At 44.5% G+C, this 20,628-nt stretch overlaps 1 protein-coding gene and 1 non-coding gene across 4 annotated transcripts in view; both read right to left on the bottom strand.

Annotated features, from left to right (window-relative positions):
• The window catches only part of LOC124551002 (connectin-like), a 750,563-nt gene that overhangs the window by 140,152 nt on the left and 589,783 nt on the right, over positions 1–20,628 (bottom strand). The gene's annotated exons all lie outside the window — the stretch shown is intronic.
• On the bottom strand, positions 9,199–9,273 carry Trnat-ugu. The gene has a single exon. It is a non-coding gene; the product is annotated as a tRNA-Thr (tRNA).

Here is a 20,628-nt window from a genome sequence, read left to right as displayed (position 1 = left end):
TTTACAAACATCCACGGCCATCAGCCAGATCCTGCACCTCTCATCGATCTACTGCAGGTCATTCTGCACACCGGTATTGTTTTGTGGAATTCTTATTGAAAGCTGCATCATCTGCGAACAGTCTTAAAGATCTGCTGTCGCTTACTGCTACGTAATTTACACTGATCACACATAACCTTATGACCACCGACCTACTATCGACATAACCCGGCCGGGGTAGCCGATCGGTTCTAGGCGCTTCAATCGGGAACCGCGTGACCGCTACGGTAGCAGGTTCCAATCCTGCCTCGAGCATGGATATGTGTGATGTCCTTAGGTTAATTAGGTTTAAGTAGTTCCAGGTTCTAGGGGACTGATGACCTCAGCTGTTATGTCCCATAGTGCTCAGAGCCATTTGAACCACTTTTTTTATCGACATAAATCCGTCCCTGAGGTAGCAACGTAACTTGTCGATCAATGCCTGCTTGTCAGACACATGCATGGAGCATGTAGTATCAGTAAGCGTGCTGTATGTGTGTGTAATAGGGAAGGAATGCGATCTGTGTTTGACCGAGAGCAGTCCACCACCAAACATAAATCCCTTCGACCTTTAAGGAGCTCTTTACACCCGGTTCTCTTTCCATGGGTAACGAGCACGTGCAAGGCATTGCATGTGTGTAAATCCTGAACTAACCAGACTCACAAAGCTGAGAATCTCTTAAGGTCCCAGAAACCCCAACTCCCATTTTCGAGTAACATTAGGGTTTCGAAAAACACCCTGTCCCCAACCTTTGCCTTGAACTATCTACCCCCGCCCCCCCCCCCCCCCCCCAGCTCCCCCGTGATTGATGGGTATGACTAGCCTCTCGTGGGCTGTATTCATATTATGCCTAGCCCAGCTCCAGTTCTACTGTATCAATTCCGGGATGACTTGTTTCTGAAGCAAATCACTGATCGACCACAGGTTGGAAAGAGGAGAACCGACTGGATAAGCTAGCATAAAGGACATCTGATCAGCCTTCAGGCGCTCGTGTTGTGCGGTGTTAAAAGCAAAATTGAGCCACCGTACCGACATGTCTCACTTGCTCTGAGCTTTTTTGTGAAAAAATGACAAGCGCAACCTTCAAGCTGCGGATCACCCGCTCAGAAAACGAAACCTCCGGGTGATAAGGAGTTTTGGTAACGTGCTTAACTCCACTGTCAAAGCAGAACATTTCGAATACTCGGGAAGCAAACGCAGGTGTATTATCACTAACAAGCGTTGTGGGTGGCCCGAAAACAGATAAAAATTTCTGACAAACACTGGATAATTACCGGAACAGTCACTCCTATACTCGGAATGAGCCAACAAAAACGAAAAAAGGCATCCACGAGGACTAATATGTACTCACTGTCCACACACGTACGAGCAAGCGACCCTATATAACCAATAAAAATCTTATGCATCGAGAGTTCCTCGTGGGAAGTCTCTAAAAGCCCCTTTGGAGAATTCAGATTGGGTTTAGCATTCTTACAGATCCCTCAATCGACCTACGGACTATCTTATGCAGGGAGGGATATGTGACAGGTTGTCTGAGCTTGCCGTCACAACACGACTAAAATCACGCAATTTCTCAGATCGGAAAGCTCCTTCCAGGATGTGACATTCACGGTGAAGAAACAACAGCAGATTCAAATAGCCAAGATCACTCAAGTTTTCCGTCTTTAGGTAACACCCCGTGCACACAACTGCACTTAAGAACCAAAGAAACAGGTACACCGCCCTAATATTGTGTATGGCTCCCGCGAGTACGCGGAAGTGCCGCAACACCACGTTGCATGGACTCGACTAGTGTCTGAAGTAGTGCTGGAAGGAAATGACACCATGAATCCTGCACGGCTGTCCATAAATGGGTAAGGGTACGATGGGGTCAGATCTCTTCTTAACATCACGTTGCAAGGCATCACAGATATGCTCAATAATGTTCATGTCTTGGGAGACTGAACGCCAGCTCTTCTGATTGTTCCTGGAGACACTCTGTAGCAATTCTGGACGTGTTGGGTGTCACATTGCCCTGCTGGAATTGCCTAAGTCGGTTGGAATACACAATGGACATGAATAGAACACACAGGATACTTAAGTGCGTGTCACCTGTCAGTCGTATCTAGACGTATCAGGGGTTCCATATCTCTCCAACTGCACACGCACCACACCATCACAGAGCCTCCACCAGCTTGAACAGTCTCCTGCTGACATGCAGGATCCTACATCTACATCTACATCTACATCCATACTCCGTAAACCACCTGACGGTGTGTGGCGGAGGGTACCTTGAGTACCTCTATCGGTTCTCCCTTCTTTTCCAGTCTCGTATTGTTCGTGGAAAGAAGGATTGCCGGTATGCCTGTGCGTGGTCTCTAATCTCTCTGATTTTATCCTCATGGTCTCTTCGCGAGATATACGTAGGAGGGAGCGATATACTGCTGGGCTCTTCGGTGAAGGTATGTTCTCGAAACTTTGACAAAAGCCCGTACCGAGCTACTGAGCGTCTCTCCTGCAGAGTCTTCCACTGGAGTTTTTCTATCATCTCCGTAACGCTTTCGCGATTACTAAATGACCCTGTAACGAAGCGCGCTGCTCTCCGTTGGATCTTCTCTATCTCTTCTATCAACCCTATCTGGTACGGATCCCACACTGCTGAGCAGTATTCAAGCAGTGGGCGAGCACGCGTACTGTAACCTACTTCCTTTGTTTTCGGACTGCATTTCCTTAGGATTCTTCCAATGAATCTGAGTCTGGCATCTGCTTTACCGACGATCAACTTTATATGATAATTCCATTTTAAATCACTCCTAATGCGTACTCCCAGATAATTTATGGAATTAACTGCCTCCAGTTGCTGACCTGCTATATTGTAGCTAAATGATAAGGTATCTTTCTTTCTATGTATTCGCAGCACATTACACTTGTCTACATTGAGATTAAATTGCTATTCCCTGCACCATGCGTCAATTCGCTGCAGATCCTCCTGCATTTCAATAAAATTTTCCATTGTTACAACCTCTCGATATACCACAGCATCGTCCGCAAAAAGCCTCAGTGAACTTCCGTGTCATCCACAAGGTCATTTATGTATATTGTGAATAGCAACGGTCCTACGACATTCCCCTGCGGCCTACCTGAAATCACTCTTACTTTGGAAGACTTCTCTCCATTGAGAATGACATGCTGCGTTCTGTTATCTAGGAACCCTTCAATCCAATCACACAACTGATCTGATAGTCCATATGCTCTTACTTTGTTCATTAAACGTCTGTGGGGAACTGTATCGAACGCCTTGCGGAAGTCAAGAAACACGGCATCTACCTGGGAACCTTTGTCTATGGCCCTCTGAGTCTCGTGGACGAATAGCGCGAGCTGGGTTTCACATGATCGTCTTTTTTGAAACCCGTGCTGATTCCTACAGAGTAGATTTCTAGTCTCCTGAAAAGTCATTATACTCGAACATAATACGTGTTCTACAACTGATCGACGTTAGAGATATAGGTCTATAGTTCTGCACATCTGTTCGACGTCCGTTCTTGAAAACGGCGATGACCTGTGCCTTTATCCAGTTCTTTGGTTCGTAAAGTTGTCTCCATACCCGTTTACGTCCATCGGCTCGATACAATTTTTAAGCGAGATTCGTCCGACCAGGCAGCATATTTCCACTCATCAACAGTCCATTGTTGGTGTTGACGGGCCCAGACGAGGCATAAACCTTTGTGTTGTGCAGTCATCAAGAGTACACAGATGGGCCTTCGGTTCCGAAAGCCGAGATCGATGATGTTTCATTGAATGGTTCACACGCTGACACTTCTTGATGGCGCAGCACTGAAATCTGGAACAATTTTCTGAAGGGTTGCACTTCTGTCATGTTGAACGATTCTCTTCCGTCGTCGTTGGTCCCGTTCTTGCGGGATCCTTTTGCGGCCGCAGCGATGTCGGAGATTTGATGTTTTATCAGTTCCTGATATTCACGGTATATTCGTGAAATGGTCGTACACGAATTTCCCCACTTCATCGCTACCTCTGAGATGCAGTGTCCCATTTGTCGTGCGCCTACTATAACACCACTTTCCAAACTCGCTTAAATCTTGATAACCTGCCACTGTAGATGCAGTAACGGATCTAACATCTGCGCCAAACAGTTGTTGTCTTACATAGACGTTGCGACCGGTGCGCCACATCCTGCCTGTCAACATATCTCTTTACTTGAATACGCATGCCTATACAAGTTTCTTTGGCGCGTCAGTGTATTAAATAGACAAAACGTTTGAAAGGTCACCAATCACTTCATGGCAAGCAAGATCGGTCAACGACGCATACTGCCTACGGGCCCCGTTTGGCTCGGGCTCCGGTCCTGCTTCAAAACACCGACTAAACGCCCGTCCACTGCCGCCCCTCGCCGCCCAGCCCGACTCACAACCCCCCCTGGCGCCGCAAGCTCCGAACCGCGAGAAGTGGCATACGCCCGGCATTTGGGTCGGGAATTCAGAGAGGGAGCCAGCCGTGGCTCAATAGCTCTGCTTTGACACTGGTAGTAAGCATGTGACCAAAACTCGTCATTAACCGCAGCCGTCGTTTGCTGATTTGGTGAGCAGCAGCTTAAAGGCTGAACTCATCATCTTTCACAGTAAGGCTCACAGGAAGTGGGACATGTTGGTGCCGTGGCTCAGTTTTGCCTTTAACACCACTCAACAAGAGTCCCTGAAGGCTGCTCCGGTGTCCATTATGCTAGCTTGCCCAGTCAGTTCATCTCTTGCCAACTTGTGGTCGATCAGTTATTTGCTTCAAGAACAAGTGAAGACGGAAGTGATACAGCAGAACTGGAGCTGGGCTAGGCGTAATATCAAAATCACTCACGATAATCTAGCAATCGGGCACAGGGTGTTTTTTCACAAATACTAATATTGCTCGAAAAGTGGAGTTACGGATCACCAGTGAGCTAAGTCCTCGGTTCCTGCGACAATTTTCAGAGTGGTGGGTCCAGTTAACCTCGTGGTTCGCGATTTACGCACCGGCAAAGTCTTCCGTGTGCACGTTACCCAAGTCAATGAGAGTCGGTCGCAGAAGGCTGCTTATAGGTGAGGATATTTTGGTTTGGTGGGGCAGGTTGAGAAATGACAGACTTCCTTTTTTTTATTTCGGCCCTGTGCGCCTAGTGTACGTGACTTCTCGCAGCTCGGAGCTTGTGGCACCAGAGGGCGTGGTGGAGTCGCGCTGGGCAGTGAGCAGCGGCAGCTGATCAGACATGTAGTTAACGGCGGATCGGAGGGAGAGCAACGCAGAGCCCGTTGACAGTACGTGCCGTTCAACCGACCTTGACGTGCCAGGGAGTGACTGGTAGCCTTTTAAACGTTCGGCCTATTTAATATTTGTGGACACGGGGTGTCATCTAAAGACGGAACATATGAGTGGTGATGGCTATTTGAATTTGCTGTTGGTCCTTCTCGGTGGAAGTCACGTTATGCAAGGAGGTTTTTTGATCCCATAAATTGCCTGATTTAAGGGGAATACAACATGGTTCAGGTCGAAAAATATCGACTTCTGGTTTTCATCATATTTAGATAGATTAAGGTTTTATTTAAGTACTCTGAAAAGGATTTTCCTGAAAAAATTTTTTTTCAAGCATTTAAAAAGCATTTTCCTACCACGTGTGTTTATGTGCCACGCGCACTTTTCTGTCTCCCACTTTTCTGCATATGTTTCAGATCTTTATATCCACTACATTGCACGTTAGGGATTTTCTTTTACTCCAGACTGTGTTGGCTATCCTGGGAATGCAACGGTCGGTATTCAATTGTTTCTGCTGTTTGTAAACAACATGCTTTCAAACACGCTGTTTGCTTTGTTCAAGTGTGATTGTCGAGTAGTTCTTATACTTGCGTTTGCAGTGCTTGTTTACGTGTGTTTCGTTGTGTTTATTGAAGATGACGAAACGTAAAGGCATTTTCAAGAAACGACAATTTAGAGGAAACAAGTTTAGAAAGATTTCTGTACAAGAGGTTATGTCGCCTGACAAGGGTGTTTCTAATTGTAATTCTTCAACAAGTACATCATCAAAGAAGCTCTCACCATTTCAGGAGACTTATAACGAACTTACTGTAAGTGACCAGGGGTGCAGTAACATTATTATAAATTTGAGAATATTATAGAATATAATTTCTAAATTTGTACAATGTAGACAGTTAGGTGAGTCAGAGAGAGTGAAAATTTGCAAGAGTGCCAGTGGGAGAAGAGGCTTAGCAATTGCTTTGGATTTAATGTGCACTAAATGCTGAGCTGTGATTTCATTTATGAGTTCCTCAAAACCAGATGCAAGTGGCCCTTATGGGATCAATACTAGATTAGTTTATGCCTTACGATCCATTGGCAAGGGCTTGGCTGCAGGGAGGACATTTTTTTCAGATTAGATTAGATTAGATTAGTTTTTCGTTCCATAGATCCGTGCTGAGGAGATCCTCGTGGATGTGGAACATGTCAATTTATTTAATTTTTTTAAAGCTGAAATAACAATACTAGTAGTATGAATATCTACAATACATCATTTGTTTCTATTAAAAAATTCGTCAATGGAGTAGAAGGAGTTGGCCACTAGCAAGTCTCTCAGGCTCCTTTTAAACTGATCTTTATTTGCAACTAAATTTTTTATGTTTACTGGCAAATTATTGAAGATGAGTGTTCCTGAGTAGTGGACCCCTTTTTGAACTAAAGTAAGTGCTTTTAAGTCCTTGTCCAGATCATTTTTGTTTCTGGTATTGTGTGTATGAACTGAGCTGTTTGTTGGAAAAAGAGATATATTATTTAGGACAAATTTCATTAAAGAGTAAATATACTGAGAGGCAGCAGTTAGTATACCCAGTTCTTTGAAGAGGTTTCTACAGGACGTCCGTGAACTTACTCCACAAATAATACGTACTACACGCTTTTGGACTCTGAAAACTTTTGTTTGACTTGAAGAGTTACCCCAAAATATTATACCAAATGACATTATGGAATGAAAGTAGGCAAAGTATGCAAGCTTTTTCATTTTTATGTCGCCTATGTCTGCTAACACTCGAATTGCAAATAGAGATTTGTTAAGGCGTTTCTGCAGTTCTGTGGTGTGCTCTTCCCAACTGAATTTATTATCAAGTTGTAATCCCAGGAATTTAAGACTGTCAACCTCTTCTATCTGCTCTTCTTCGTATTTTATGCATATGCTGGGTGGAAACCTCTTACAGGTTCTGAATTGCATATAGTGAGTCTTTTCGAAGTTTAATGTCAGTGAGTTGGCTTTAAACCATTTATTAATATCCATGAAAATATCATTAGCAGATCTTTCTAGAGCTACACTTGACATATTATTTATTGCAATACTTGTGTCATCTGCAAACATAACGAGCTCTGCTTCTGTTCAGTGATGAACTTACATCAACCACAAAATAAATTTGAAAAACTGACTGCAATATTAGAAAAAGCTGTATGTGAGGTCAGTGAGGAAATCATGAAACTAGCTGCTAGGGAAGCAGTGGAAGAAAATGATGGATGTTCGGATATTGCAGCTGCACTTGATGGACGCTGTCAGAAAAGAGGACATACTTCTCTGAATGGAGTAGTGACTGCCACGAGTATAGACACCGATAAAGTGTTAGATGTGTAAATAATGTCTAAATACTGCAAAGAGAGGTGCATGAAACCAGTCTCAGGACTGATGACAACAACAACAACATTGCAAAGATTGTAAGGTCAATGAACATAAAGAACACAACGGTGTGGCTAATTTTAGAGGAACATATGGTGGTATGGAAGTTCATGGAGTACAACAAATATTTCATCGTTCCGTAGAAACAAGAGGCGTACGGTACACCAAATATTTGGGCGATGGTGACAGTAAGGCATACAACAATGTGGTGAACTCTAAGCCATATGGAGATGCCATTATTAGCAAAATAAAATGTGTAGGCCATGTTCAAAACCGTTTGGGAACAATGCTGAGAAAACTAACTGTTGATATGAGAGGAAAAAAAAATTAGAAGATGGAAAATAATTGACCGGACAGAGTCGGTTAACTAAAACTGAAATAGAAAACTTGCAGGTATACTATGGGCAGGCAATTAGAAGAAATAAAGAAAATCTGGAGGCAATGAAAAGAGATGTTAGAGCCATATTCTTCCATAAGTCCTCTACTGATGATAAGCCATGTCATGGATTGTGTTCATCAGGAGAAAATTCGTGGTGCAAATACAGTAAAGAGCAGGAAACTGGAGAATATTTATTCTCACCAGAATTCTCTTCCTGCTACTTTTATTACAGCAATTAAACCTATTTTCAGAGACTTGGCTCATCCTGACCTTCTAAGGAAATGTCTGCATGGGTAGACACAGAACCTAAATGAATGTTTACACAGCATAATTTGGAACCGTCTTCCTAAAACTGTATTTGTAGGCATGCATACATTGAAACTATGAGTTCATGATGCTCTTATTACATTCAATTGTGGTAATACTGGAAAGAGTTGGGTACTGAAAAAGCTGGAAGTTAATCCTGGTGAAAATATGATCTCTGGGCTGCAACATTGAGATAAAATGAGGATAGCCGATGCAGACAGGTCTGCATCCAATATGGCCAAGAAAGCAAGACAAACATCCAGGAAGGTGAAAAAGAAGCTGGAAGACCTGCTAGGGGCCAGAGAAGGGCCATCATATGCAGCAGGATAGTTTTAATTAACTGTAAGTAATTGTGATGCAGCTGGTTCAGGCATAACGTAAGCATTAATAACGTTATGCCTGAATCAGCTGAATCACAATTTTATGTGTCTAATTTTGAATGTACAGTACCCTAGCTGTTTCTGCGGCTACTAGATGGCGCTCGTAGCAACACCATGTTTACTTGCCCACACTTTCTAAAGTGGGCACCGCAGTCTTATTGGAACCCTTGTTCACAGTACGAGCAGCCCTTAGCGGCTCGCCATCTGAGTAGTGTTCATGACGTCGCCTTTCCGGCTTAGATCCTTTTTTAGTATGTGTTTTGTCAAGTACTGCTTCTTTTTCCAGCCAGTGCAAGCTTTAATTATATATGACGGTAGTATCTGTTCCCGAAAGAACAGTTACCGTGGATGACCATGCAACTTTGCTAGAAATGAAATGATAATTAAATGGACACCCTAGCTGTAAACAGGCGTTGATGTACTTCATTGGGGACATCCTGAAAATGTGTGCCCCGACCGGGACTCGAACCCGGGATCTCCTGCTTACATGGCAGACGCTCTATCCATCTGAGCCACCGGTGGCACAGAGGATGGTGCGTCTGCAGGGACTTATCCCTTGCACGCTCCCCGTGAGATCCACATTCCCAACATGTCCACACCACTACATTCGTAGTGCGCCTAATAGATGTCCATTTAATTATCATTTCATTTCTAGCAAAGCTGCATGGTCATCCACGGTAACTGTTCTTTCGGGAACAGATACTACCGTCATATATAGTTAAAATATGGCTTCCCGGCCATTGACCTTCTTGTGCGAACGCACACGCTATGCCCGAACTCGTACGGGACTTGGTAGATTAATCTGCCACGAGTAATGAGTATGATGGGCAAACATCTATTAGGCGCACTACGAATGTAGTGGTGTGGACACGTTGGGAATGTGGATCTCACGGAGAGCGTGCAAGGGATAAGTCCCTGCAGACGCACTATCCTCTGTGCCCACGGTGGCTCAGCTGGATAGAGCGTCTGCCATGAAAGCAGGAGATCCCTTGGTTCGAGTCCCGGTCGGGGCACACATTTTCAACATGTCTCCAATGAAGTACATCAACGCTTGTTTGCAGCTAGGGTGTCCACTTAATTATCATTTCACAAACTTTAATTTTATTAATGTACTATATACCTAATGTTTTAGCACAGTTAGTCTAATTCTGAAGACCACGCTCATAGTGGCGTCGAAACGAGGTCAATTTTGACTTAATATTTGTGACCGAGGGCTTATTTGTTACAATATAATTCTGACACGGTCACTGAACCTTAGCAGCTATGTTCAAAGTCTTACCCTTTGCCGTATGTTCATCCTTACCTCTGCTTGTGACGATGCGTTGCCGCTTTTATTGCAGCAAACTCAAACAAAATCACGTACACACACACACACACACACACACACACACACACACACACACACACACACACAAACCCTAGCACATTCCAAACAAGCAATACTTGCTCGATAGCCATTAACGAAAGAGGTGCATACGGGTGTTTGGCGTGTACACACGAACGCTGGCGGGACAAAGGCCATTCGTCGAGTTTCATTAGCAGCAGTATGTGCCTGTCACCGGCGGCACGGGCGATATTGTGTTTCCGAGGGCCACTGCTGCTTTATTATGGCGCGGCAAATACCAGTCACCCCGGCGCGCACGCTGGGGCCGTACCATTGAAAGGTCTTTCCTCTCTGGTCGAGTCAAACACGAGCGGCAACACGCAATGGAAATTCCCATCAATAACTTTTTGTTTCGTTATTCTGTCTCTGCGCTTTGTTCCCTCTAGCTTATTAGAACGATTACTCTAGCAAATTAATCCTCGTTGCACTGGAAATTTTACCAAACAGCTTTGTTTGATGGGGACTTGATTGCATATGCGTAATGCGTGCCACCGCGCTCAGAGACTGATCTGTAATTTTTATGTTAATTATTAGCAAATGCGCTTACCCATTCAGCTTCCCTTTAACATTTAAACCATGCCCCCTTCCGTGTTGATATGTGTCTGGGATTGAAAATACTAAACTGATACTTCCACCATAGGGGTACATCAGTTGCTGTGTCCCAGCTTCCCTGCAATTGCTACACACTTTTACCCCGATAAATGACTAAATAAATTACCGTTGTTAAAAAATTATTATTTGCTTTACCCCACAGGTTTCCCAACACGGCCTTCTATCAAACGTCAGAGACCAGAACCTTCACGTACTTCATCTTGCCAACAAAGGCATTCAACGTGATCAAATAAATTTTTTTATAAACACACACATAGCATTAGACTTCCTTTCCAGTGACCACGCTCAACTAATAATTATTTTTTTCGTACACAGCTTTCAGGATTTATTAATTAGAGACGGTCACAACCTTTTCCCTTACAAGGTCATGTAGTCTCACCTGGTATTATATTTAATTGTTTTCCCTTTTACCTTAGTGCGGAAGTAGGCCTCGTTATTAACTACAATGTTGTTCTTGTGTCTTCAAACGTCAGCACATATTGCGTCTCAGATTTCGCTTTGAATTTGTCATCGGCTATACGTCAATATCGTATGATAAATTGTGTAGTGGGTTCCTTTTTGCTACATCTGATCTTTGTAAGCTATCTTCAACATTGTTATTTCAATGTACTGACCTGTGGTTTGCGTGCCAGGTAGCAGCCCCACGATTACATTAGTCCTAGCTCGGACTAGCTGTTGCGCATCGCCTGACCAACTTCCTCTGTGCATTTCCTTTTCTATTTGGTCTTTCTTGGTTTGGCAAACGGAATTTCACTACGACGCAGACGAGTTGTGCTCTCGCTTAAAGGTTCCATTGTCCTGTATTCGGTCGCAAAACTTGGGACTAATCCACCTCATATCGTCCGGCAGTTTTGGGATACAAAAGTCGCTAACAAGGATTTTTCCAGATATCTTGGCATCACTCACTAGAGTCCAAGCAGCCCAAGAGTCCGCTAGTTCTAATGTTTCAAGATATCAATTAATAACTAGGCCATCTGCTTGTATACCTACACTACTGGCCATTAAAATTGCTACACCAAGACGAAATGCAGATGATAAACGGGTATTCATAGGACAAATATTTTATACCGCAACTGACATGTGATTACATTTTCGCGCAATTTGGGTGCATAGATCCTGAGAAATCAGTACCCAGAACAACCACCTCTGGCCGTAATAACGCCCTTGATACGCCTGGGCATTGAGTCAAACAGGGCTTGGATGGCGTGTACAGGTACAGCTGGCCATGCAGCTTCAACACGATACCACAGTTCATCAAGAGTAGGTTCAAATGGCTCTGAGCACTATGGGACTCAACTGCTGCGGTCATCAGTCCCCTAGAACTTAAAAATGGTTCAAATGGCTCTGAGCACTATGGGACTCAACTGCTGAGGTCATTAGTCCCCTAGAACTTAGAACTAGTTAAACCTAACTAACCTAAGGACATCACACACATCCATGCCCGAGGCAGGATTCGAACCTGCGACCGTAGCAGTCGCACATCAAGAGTAGGGACTGGCGTATTGTGACGAGCCAATTGTTTGGCCACCATTGACCAGACGTTTTCATTTGGTGAGAGATCTGGAGAATGTGCTGGCCAGGGCAGCAGTCGAACATTTTCTGTATCCAGAAAGGCCCGTACAGGACCTGCAATATGCGGTCGTGCATTATCCTGCTGAAATGTACGGTTTCACAGGGATCGAATGAAGGATAGAGCCACGGGTCGTAACACATCTGAAATGTAACGTCCACTGTTTAAAGTTCCGTCGATACGAACAAGAGGTGACCGAAATGTGTAACCAATGGCACCCCATACCATTACGCCGGGTGATACGTCAGTATGGCGATGAGGAATACGCGCTTCCAATGTGCGTTCACCGTGATGTCGCCAAACACGGATGCGACCATCATGATGCTGTAAACAGAACCCAGATTCATCCGAAAAATGACGTTTTGCCATTCGTGCAGCCAGGTTCGTCGTTGAGTATACCACCGCAGGCGTTCCTGTCTGTGATGCAGTGTCAAGGGTAACCGCAGCCACGATCTCCATGCTGCTGCAAACGTCGTCGAACTGTTCGTGCAGATGGTTGTTGTCTTGCAAACGTCCCCATCTGTTGACTCAGGGATCGAGATGTGGCTGCACGATCCGTTACAGCCATGCGGATAAGATGCCTGTCATCTCGACTGCTAGTGATACGAGGCCGTTGGGATCCAGCACGGCGTTCCGTATTACCTTCCTGAACCCACCGATTCCATATTCAGCTAACAGTAATTGGATCTTGACCAACGCGAGCAGCAACGTCGCGATACGATAAACCGCAATCGCGATAGGCTACAATCCGACCTTTATCAAAGTCGGAAACGCAAAGGTACGCATTTCTTCTCCTTACACGAGGCATCACAACAACGTTTCACCAGGCAACGCCGGTCAACTGCTGTTTATGTATGAGAAATCGGTTGGAAGTTTTCCTCATGTCAGCTCGTTGTGTGAATGCTCTGAAAAGCTAATCATTTGCATTTCACAGGATCTTCTTCCTGTCGGTTAAATTTCGAGTCTGTAGCACGTCATCTTCGTGGTGGAGCAATTTTAATGGCCAGTAGTGGATATTGTGGCCACCATTTACCTTGTTCTTCCTGTATCTTAAAATTCCCTTTGTGGAAGCTGTGCTGGCGACCTTCTTATCCTGTTCGCTGGATGGAATGCAGTAGTAGTGTACTGCTGAGTATTTGTATACCGTATATTTTTCCGCTTTGCGTCTTAAGCTACCGTAAGTTTAGACCTTGCTTTGTTGTGCAATGGGGTTGAAACCTTAAGGTCTGCTTTTTATGATAAAATTCTGTTCAAGCTTCTTACCGAAAACTAAATTAATATGACAAATATAGTCAACTAATTTGGTTTGTTTCCATTGGGATTTAGGTGCCTTCCGTGTTTATTGATTGTTTCTTAACTCCTGGCAAGCAAAATCTCCTTTCAGTTAGTAGTACTGTAATTACTGAACCACCGAGGGCACGGAGGATAGTGCAACTGCAGGGATTTATCCCTTGCACGCTCCCCGTGAGATGCACATCCAAAACTTAATGTCCACACACGACATTCGTTGTGCCCCTGCCCAATACACTCATTACTCGCGGCCGACAATCTTGCCGAGTCCCGCAAGAGAGTATGTGTTCTTTCGGACATGTCCCAAAAAACAGATACCATCTTTACATAGTTAGGCCTAACCGGCCATTGACCTTCTTCTTCTGTGTTGGATGCACACGCGCTGCCCGACCTCTTACGAGACTCGGTAAGACTGTCTGCCGCGAGTAATTAGTGTATTGGGCAGGGGCACTACGCATGTAGTGTGTCGATAGTAAGTTGGGAATGTGGGTCTCACGGGGAACGTGCAAGGAATAAATCCCTGCAGTCGCACTATCCTCTGTCCCCTCGGTGGCTCAGATGGCTAGAGCGTCTGCCATGTAAGCAGGAGATCGCGGTTCGAGTCCCGGTCGGGACACACATTTTCAACTGTCCCCTTCGATGTATATCAACGCCTGTCGACAGCTTAGTGTCTTGATTTAATTATCATTTCATTATAAGAGATCTGCATGCTCACCGATGGTATCTGTTCTTTCGGAGGTGTCCGAAAGAACAGATACCATGTTATACCCTACCTAAAGTGAAGAGATCTGCAGATTTAGGAATGAACGTCCAAATAATCGTGAGCTGCAGCCCGTGTGATGGGAATAGCTCTAGTATCTTTATGGAGAGTATTGCAGGAGTACAACCTACGTTAATAGTGCGTTGAAAGACTGTAGGTTTTACGACCAGCTGGTTACCGAAATCGTATGCTGTTTGTGTGGTGGCTCGTGCACCAAAGAGTGTATGATGTTACCTTCCACATACATGTTTTATTTACGGATGGGGCCTTTTTTACTGTTGTATTTTAGCAGCAGAAGCAGCCACGTCTGGGACTATGAGAACCAGCATGTTAGATCTCACCGACGTAGGTTGTCCCTACAGATGTGGACGGAAATTGTGGTTAATCATCTTGTAGGATCTCTAATACTGCTGCCTTGGTTACTGCAGCAGCCTACTTACGATTCTTGCAGGTGACATTTCCGGAAATGCTGGACAGTCCACCGCTAGCTGCGCGCCTAGGAACCTGATTCCAGTCTGACGGAGCCCCAGCACGCTGCGGTGTTGATGCGTGATTTTGGGGACACTGCATAGGACGAGGAAGACATGTTGCATGGCCAACGCGTTCGCCTAACTTGACAGCCCTTGGTTGCTATATTAGGGGATACTGCAGACATGGTTTACGTCAATCCACTTGTACTAGACCTGAGCTAATAGCCTCAGTCACTGACGCATCCCACAAAAAGCGACAGAATTCTGACGTGCTCTTGTAACCGCTCTTTAGAGAGTGGTCATACAGAAACGAGTATTACATTAAGTTCTGTAATACGAAATGACCTAAGAGCCAAAAACCGGTAGTAGTTCAAATGGTTCAAATGGCTCTGAGCACTATGGGACTTAACATCTCGGGTCATCAGTCGCCTAGAACTTAGAACTACTTAAACCTAACTAACCTAAGGACATCACACACATCCGTGCCCGAGGCAGGATTCGAACCTGCGACCGTAGCAACAGCGCGGTTCCAGACTGAAGTGCCTAGAACCGCTCGGCCACCGCGGCAGGCACCCGGTCGTAGTATTTCGAAGTAATAGTTAGTTAAAATTTTAAAAAGAGTAATGCAAAGTAGTACAAAGGGTATCCAAGGAAGGCATAACAGAGTGTGTGTGTGTGGGGGGGGGGGGGGGGGGGGGGGAAGGGGGTGGACGACGGATGGGTATTGATCAGAAGCTGCGCAGTGTGTACTGAGGTACAGGGTGGACTGTTTGAACTATCCATATAAATTACTGTCAGAACATGCGTAAAAATTAAAAAAGGTAATTTTTGTGCAATTGCAGTTATTTATATTAATAACCGTAAGAGCGCGTTCAGGTCTACAGCGTAAGGTGGGACTAAACGAATCATTCCAAGTTTTTGGGTTAGTAAATATTTTACTACGCATGTAAAATTGTAATGGTGAATAAGTCATAGTTACAACTCTTGTATGATTAAGAAACACTGCTCCAAGACGTATTCTTCTTCGTTGTAAACAGCAAAGTTTAAAGTATTGAAACATACTATATTAAAAATTTTTGGGCCTTTTTTTAATAGTAAATGTACAGGGTGTTTCAAAAATGACCGGTATATTTGAAACGGCAATAAAAACTAAACGAGCAGCGATAGAAATACACCGTTTGTTGCAATATGCTTGGGACAACAGTACATTTTCAGGCGGACAAACTTTCGAAATTACAGTAGTTACAATTTTCAACAACAGATGGCGCTGCAAGTGATGTGAACGATATAGAAGACAACGCAGTCTGTGGGTGCGCCATTCTGTACGTCGTCTTTCTGCTGTAAGCGTGTGCTGTTCACAACGTGCAAGTGTGCTGTAGGCAACATGGTTTATTCCTTAGAACAGAGGATTTTTCTGTTGTTGGAATTCCACCGCCTAGAACACAGTGTTGTTGCAACAAGACGAAGTTCTCAACGGAGGTTTAATGTAACCAAAGGACCGAAAAGCGATACAATAAAGGATCTGTTTGAAAAATTTCTACGGACTGGGAACGTGACGGATGAACGTGCTGGAAAGGTAGGGCGACCGCGTACGGCAACCACAGAGGGCAACGCGCAGCTAGTGCAGCAGGTGATCCGACAGCGGCCTCGGGTTTCCGTTCGCCATGTTGCAGCTGCGGTCCAAATGACGCCAACGTCCACGTATCGTCTCATTCGCCAGAGTTTACACCTCTATCCATACAAAATTCAAATGCGGCAACCCCTCAGCGCCGCTACCATTGCTGCACGAGAGACATTCGCTAACGATATAGTGCACAGGATTGATGACGGCGATAGGCATGTGGGCAGCATTTGGTTTACTGACGAAGCTTATTTTTACCTGGACGGCTTCGTCAATAAACAGAACTGTCGCATATGGGGAACCGAAAAGCCCCATGTTGCAGTCCCATCGTCCCTGCATCGTCAAAAAGTACTGGTCTGGGCCGCCATTTCTTCCAAAGGAATCATTGGCCCATTTTTCAGATCCGAAACGATTACTGCATCACGCTGTCTGGACATTCTTCGTGAATTTGTGGCGGTACAAATTGCCTTAGACGACACTGCAAACACCTCGTGGTTTATGCAAGATGGTGCCCGGCCACATCGCACGGCCGACGTCTTTAATTTCCTGAATGAATATTTCGATGATCGTGTGATTGCTTTGGGCTATCCGAAACATACAGGAGGCGGCGTGGATTGGCCTCCCTATTCGCCAGACATGAACCCCTGCGACTTCTTTCTGTGGGGACACTTGAAAGAGCAGGTGTACCGCCAGAATCCGGAAACAATTGAAGAGCTGAAGCAGTACATCTCATCTGCATGTGAAGCCATTCCGCCAGACACGTTGTCAAAGGTTTCGGGTAATTTCATTCAGAGACTACGCCATATTATTGCTACGCATGGTGGATATGTGGAAAATATCGTACTATAGAGTTTCCCAGACCGCAGCGCCATCTGTTGTTGAAAATTGTAACTACTGTAATTTCGAAAGTTTGTCTGCCTGAAAATGTACTGTTGTCCCAAATATATTGCAACAAACGGTGTATTTCTATCGCTGCTCGTTTAGTTTTTATTCCCGTTTCAAATATACCGGTCATTTTTGAAACACCCTGTAGGTACGTTTATCATCGTAAACTGTCAAATAATTATATTGAATATACTTTTTGAATGTAGTTGTTGCATGCGTTTCTCACAACGGAGCTGGCTATGCCTAGCATCGCCATGGAAATTTCCTGAAACCACACGTTGCGCTTGTCGCACCTGATCCGTTGTCCTTACTCACATATCTAGGGTCGTAATATTTGATGCTGCATAAACCACAGGGTACGCTACATTCCACCGACCCAGCTACATGTGGTGGTGGAGATGAATCCTCTTCTAGATTTGAAGGTTTCTCGTAAACATCCAACTCATTTCTGCAAATTTTCTATGGAAGTTTCCTAGACGCAATTTTCCCTTCCGTCTTGTAAGATTGAGACAGAAAAATTAAGAAGGCGAGCTGAATTTTTTTCTATCCTCGCATGTATGGTATGGGACGTTTTCGCGGGGGTTAGCAAAATGGAAGAAAATGATGACGATGCTGAACTCCTACTTCCTGAATTTCTTGGGTGATTAAAAATTGCAGGGCCTGGGTTTTCCTTTGCTTCTGTGGTAGCAGAGCGGGACTCATCACTCAGGAATGTGGAAGAAGGAAAAAATTAGCGGCATAGTATTTTGTTGCAACTGAGGGGGAAAATTCTACTGTACTCAAATTACAGTTTTACTACTTCAGCTCCACGTCTCCAGGTGAATCGAAAATTTTACAAACAAAAAAAAATGGTAGTGGAGGCTGCCTGGCTATTCTGTATTATTAGCATACTTAAATACTCTAACAAAGAAGAAATAATGGATATTACATTCCGATTCAGAAAGGCCCATGAAGACTGACTCATGTAGCCCTACTGAATTATTGTTATTTAAAAGTAAGCAGTTGCCGAAATTTATAACTTATGTCGCTAGTTGTTCTGTCTGGAGGGTGATATACTTTCGGTAGCGGAAATATCTATAACTAACATTCGTGTGTTTAAAAAATAGGCCTTATTTTAAGTAGGTTTAATACTGCACGACGTATTCTTACAACAGTTATGTACTATCTTCCCTCTTCTGTTTTCTTGTGCATGATTGCAGTGTGGATTAAATATACAAGGATCACTCCAAAAGAAATGCACACTATTTTTCTAAAAACACAGTTTTCATTCTGAATGAGTGAAAGTTTCACAGTGTGTAGATACATCCTTCCCGATTGTTTTCCAACTTAGTTCAACCTGTTCCCGTGAGTGGCGCCGTCACAGCATGTCTTCAAGATGACTGCTACGCTTGACGTTCGTCAGAAGCAACGTGCTGCCATAGGATTCCTGTGCTGTAAAAACGAGACAGTGGGAAACATCCACAAGGGGTTGAAAAAGGTGTATGGAGATGCTGCTGTCGATCGCAGTACAGTTAGTTGGTGGGCCGCCAGGTTACGTGATGAAAGCAGGCACGGCAATATTGAAGATTGTCCTCGCAGCGGTAGGCCTCGTACTGCACACACTCCAGACAATGTGCAGAGAGTTAACGAATTGGTGACTGCTGACAGACGCATCACAGTGAACGAATTGTCACGCTACGTTGGGATAGGGGAAGGAAGTGGTTGCAGAATACTGAAAGTGTTGGCGCTAAAAAAAGTTTGTGGGGTTCCCAGGATGTTGACAGTGGCTCACAAGGAAACAAGAAAAACGGTATGCAGCGAACTTTTGGAACAGTACGAGAATGGTAAAAAAAACCATGGAAGCGATCACAAAATTTGGATGGACAACACTGAAACACCCACCTTACAGTCCTCCATGTGACTACCATCTCTTTGGGAAACTAAAAGAGTCTCTTCGTGGAACAACGTTCAAATGACTCTGAGCACTATGGGACTTAACTTCTAAGGTCATCAGTCCCCTAGAACTTAGAACTACTTAAACCTAACTAACCTAAGGACATCACACACATCCATGCCCGAGGCAGGATTCGAACCTGCGACCGTAGCGGTCGCATGGTTCCAGACTGTAGCGCCTAGAACCGCTCGGCCACCCCGGCCGGCGTGGAACAAGGTTTGAAGATGATGATTCCCTTGTGCACGCTGCCAAACAGTGGCTCCAACAGGTTGGTCCATAATTTTACCCTGCGGATATACAGGCGCTGGTTGCAAGATGGTGTAAGACAGTTGGGAGGGATGGAAATTATGTGGAAAAATGAAAAAAATTGTTCCTAAAGGCTGTATCTACACACTGTAAAACTTTCAAACATGTAGAATAAAAGATGCATTTAAAAAAAAAATTAGTGTGCATTTCTTTTGGAGTGACCCTCGTATTTGGAGAAAGTTTCTTGCCGCTTGCGCACGACTTATCTAGCAACGGTACTCTAACATGATAGCTTCACAGCTGCGGACGACGGGCTGAGCGGTAGAAGATTTTATTATTTCTATCCACTAGGCCCATGGTTCAGAAAGCCCCACCCTGCTCTATGTCCCTTAAGAACAAATGATACCCTTTGTGTGGCTAAACATTCCTCTTGAAATGCTACGTGGAAACAGGCTGTTACTCGTTCCTTTTCCGAGTTCGCTTTCCTTTTGATTAATAGTTCTATGAATCCATTAACAACATAGTCGTACAACTACGTAGTTCGGGCTGAAGTGGACCAACAGAACCAGAGAGGATGTATTATGAAATGTACATGTAGGCATTCGTTGCATGAAAATGTTGCATTTCCTTGGAAGTGCTTACACCATGCGAGGAACTAAATAAAAGAAAAATAAACGAAACTGATGTTATCAAGAAGAAGGTATCAAGAAGAAGGTGTCGTAACTAACAGTAAAAAGCACACAAGAAAACTTTGTTGCCGTCCATAGAGCGAGAATATGGTGATATCACTCGCGGATATCTACGGCAGTAATACACAGCACTACTCAGAATTCATGCATACGGCAACACTGGGCTATTAATGGGGTTCCGGCCACTCCGCCGTATCCCCACGCAGGCAGAGCGCTTTTATCTCCAAATTGACGACCGTACGTCGCCACCAGAGCGCCACTACTTCGGCCCTGATAAATATTGAAAAGAGTGAGAAGAAAGAAAAATCCGGTGGTGGAATGGGAGAAACGAGGAACACTGACAAACAAAGAGGTGCAGAGAAGCGGCAGGGAAATGCAAATGGCGTGGAGGAGGAGGAAGAGGAGGAGGTGGTGGAGG

The sequence above is a fragment of the Schistocerca americana genome, chromosome 9, assembly GCF_021461395.2.
Source record: "Schistocerca americana isolate TAMUIC-IGC-003095 chromosome 9, iqSchAmer2.1, whole genome shotgun sequence".
Lineage (NCBI taxonomy): Eukaryota > Metazoa > Arthropoda > Insecta > Orthoptera > Acrididae > Schistocerca > Schistocerca americana.
Note: the sequence above shows the minus strand (reverse complement) of the source record. Positions and strands in the feature narration are given on the sequence as shown.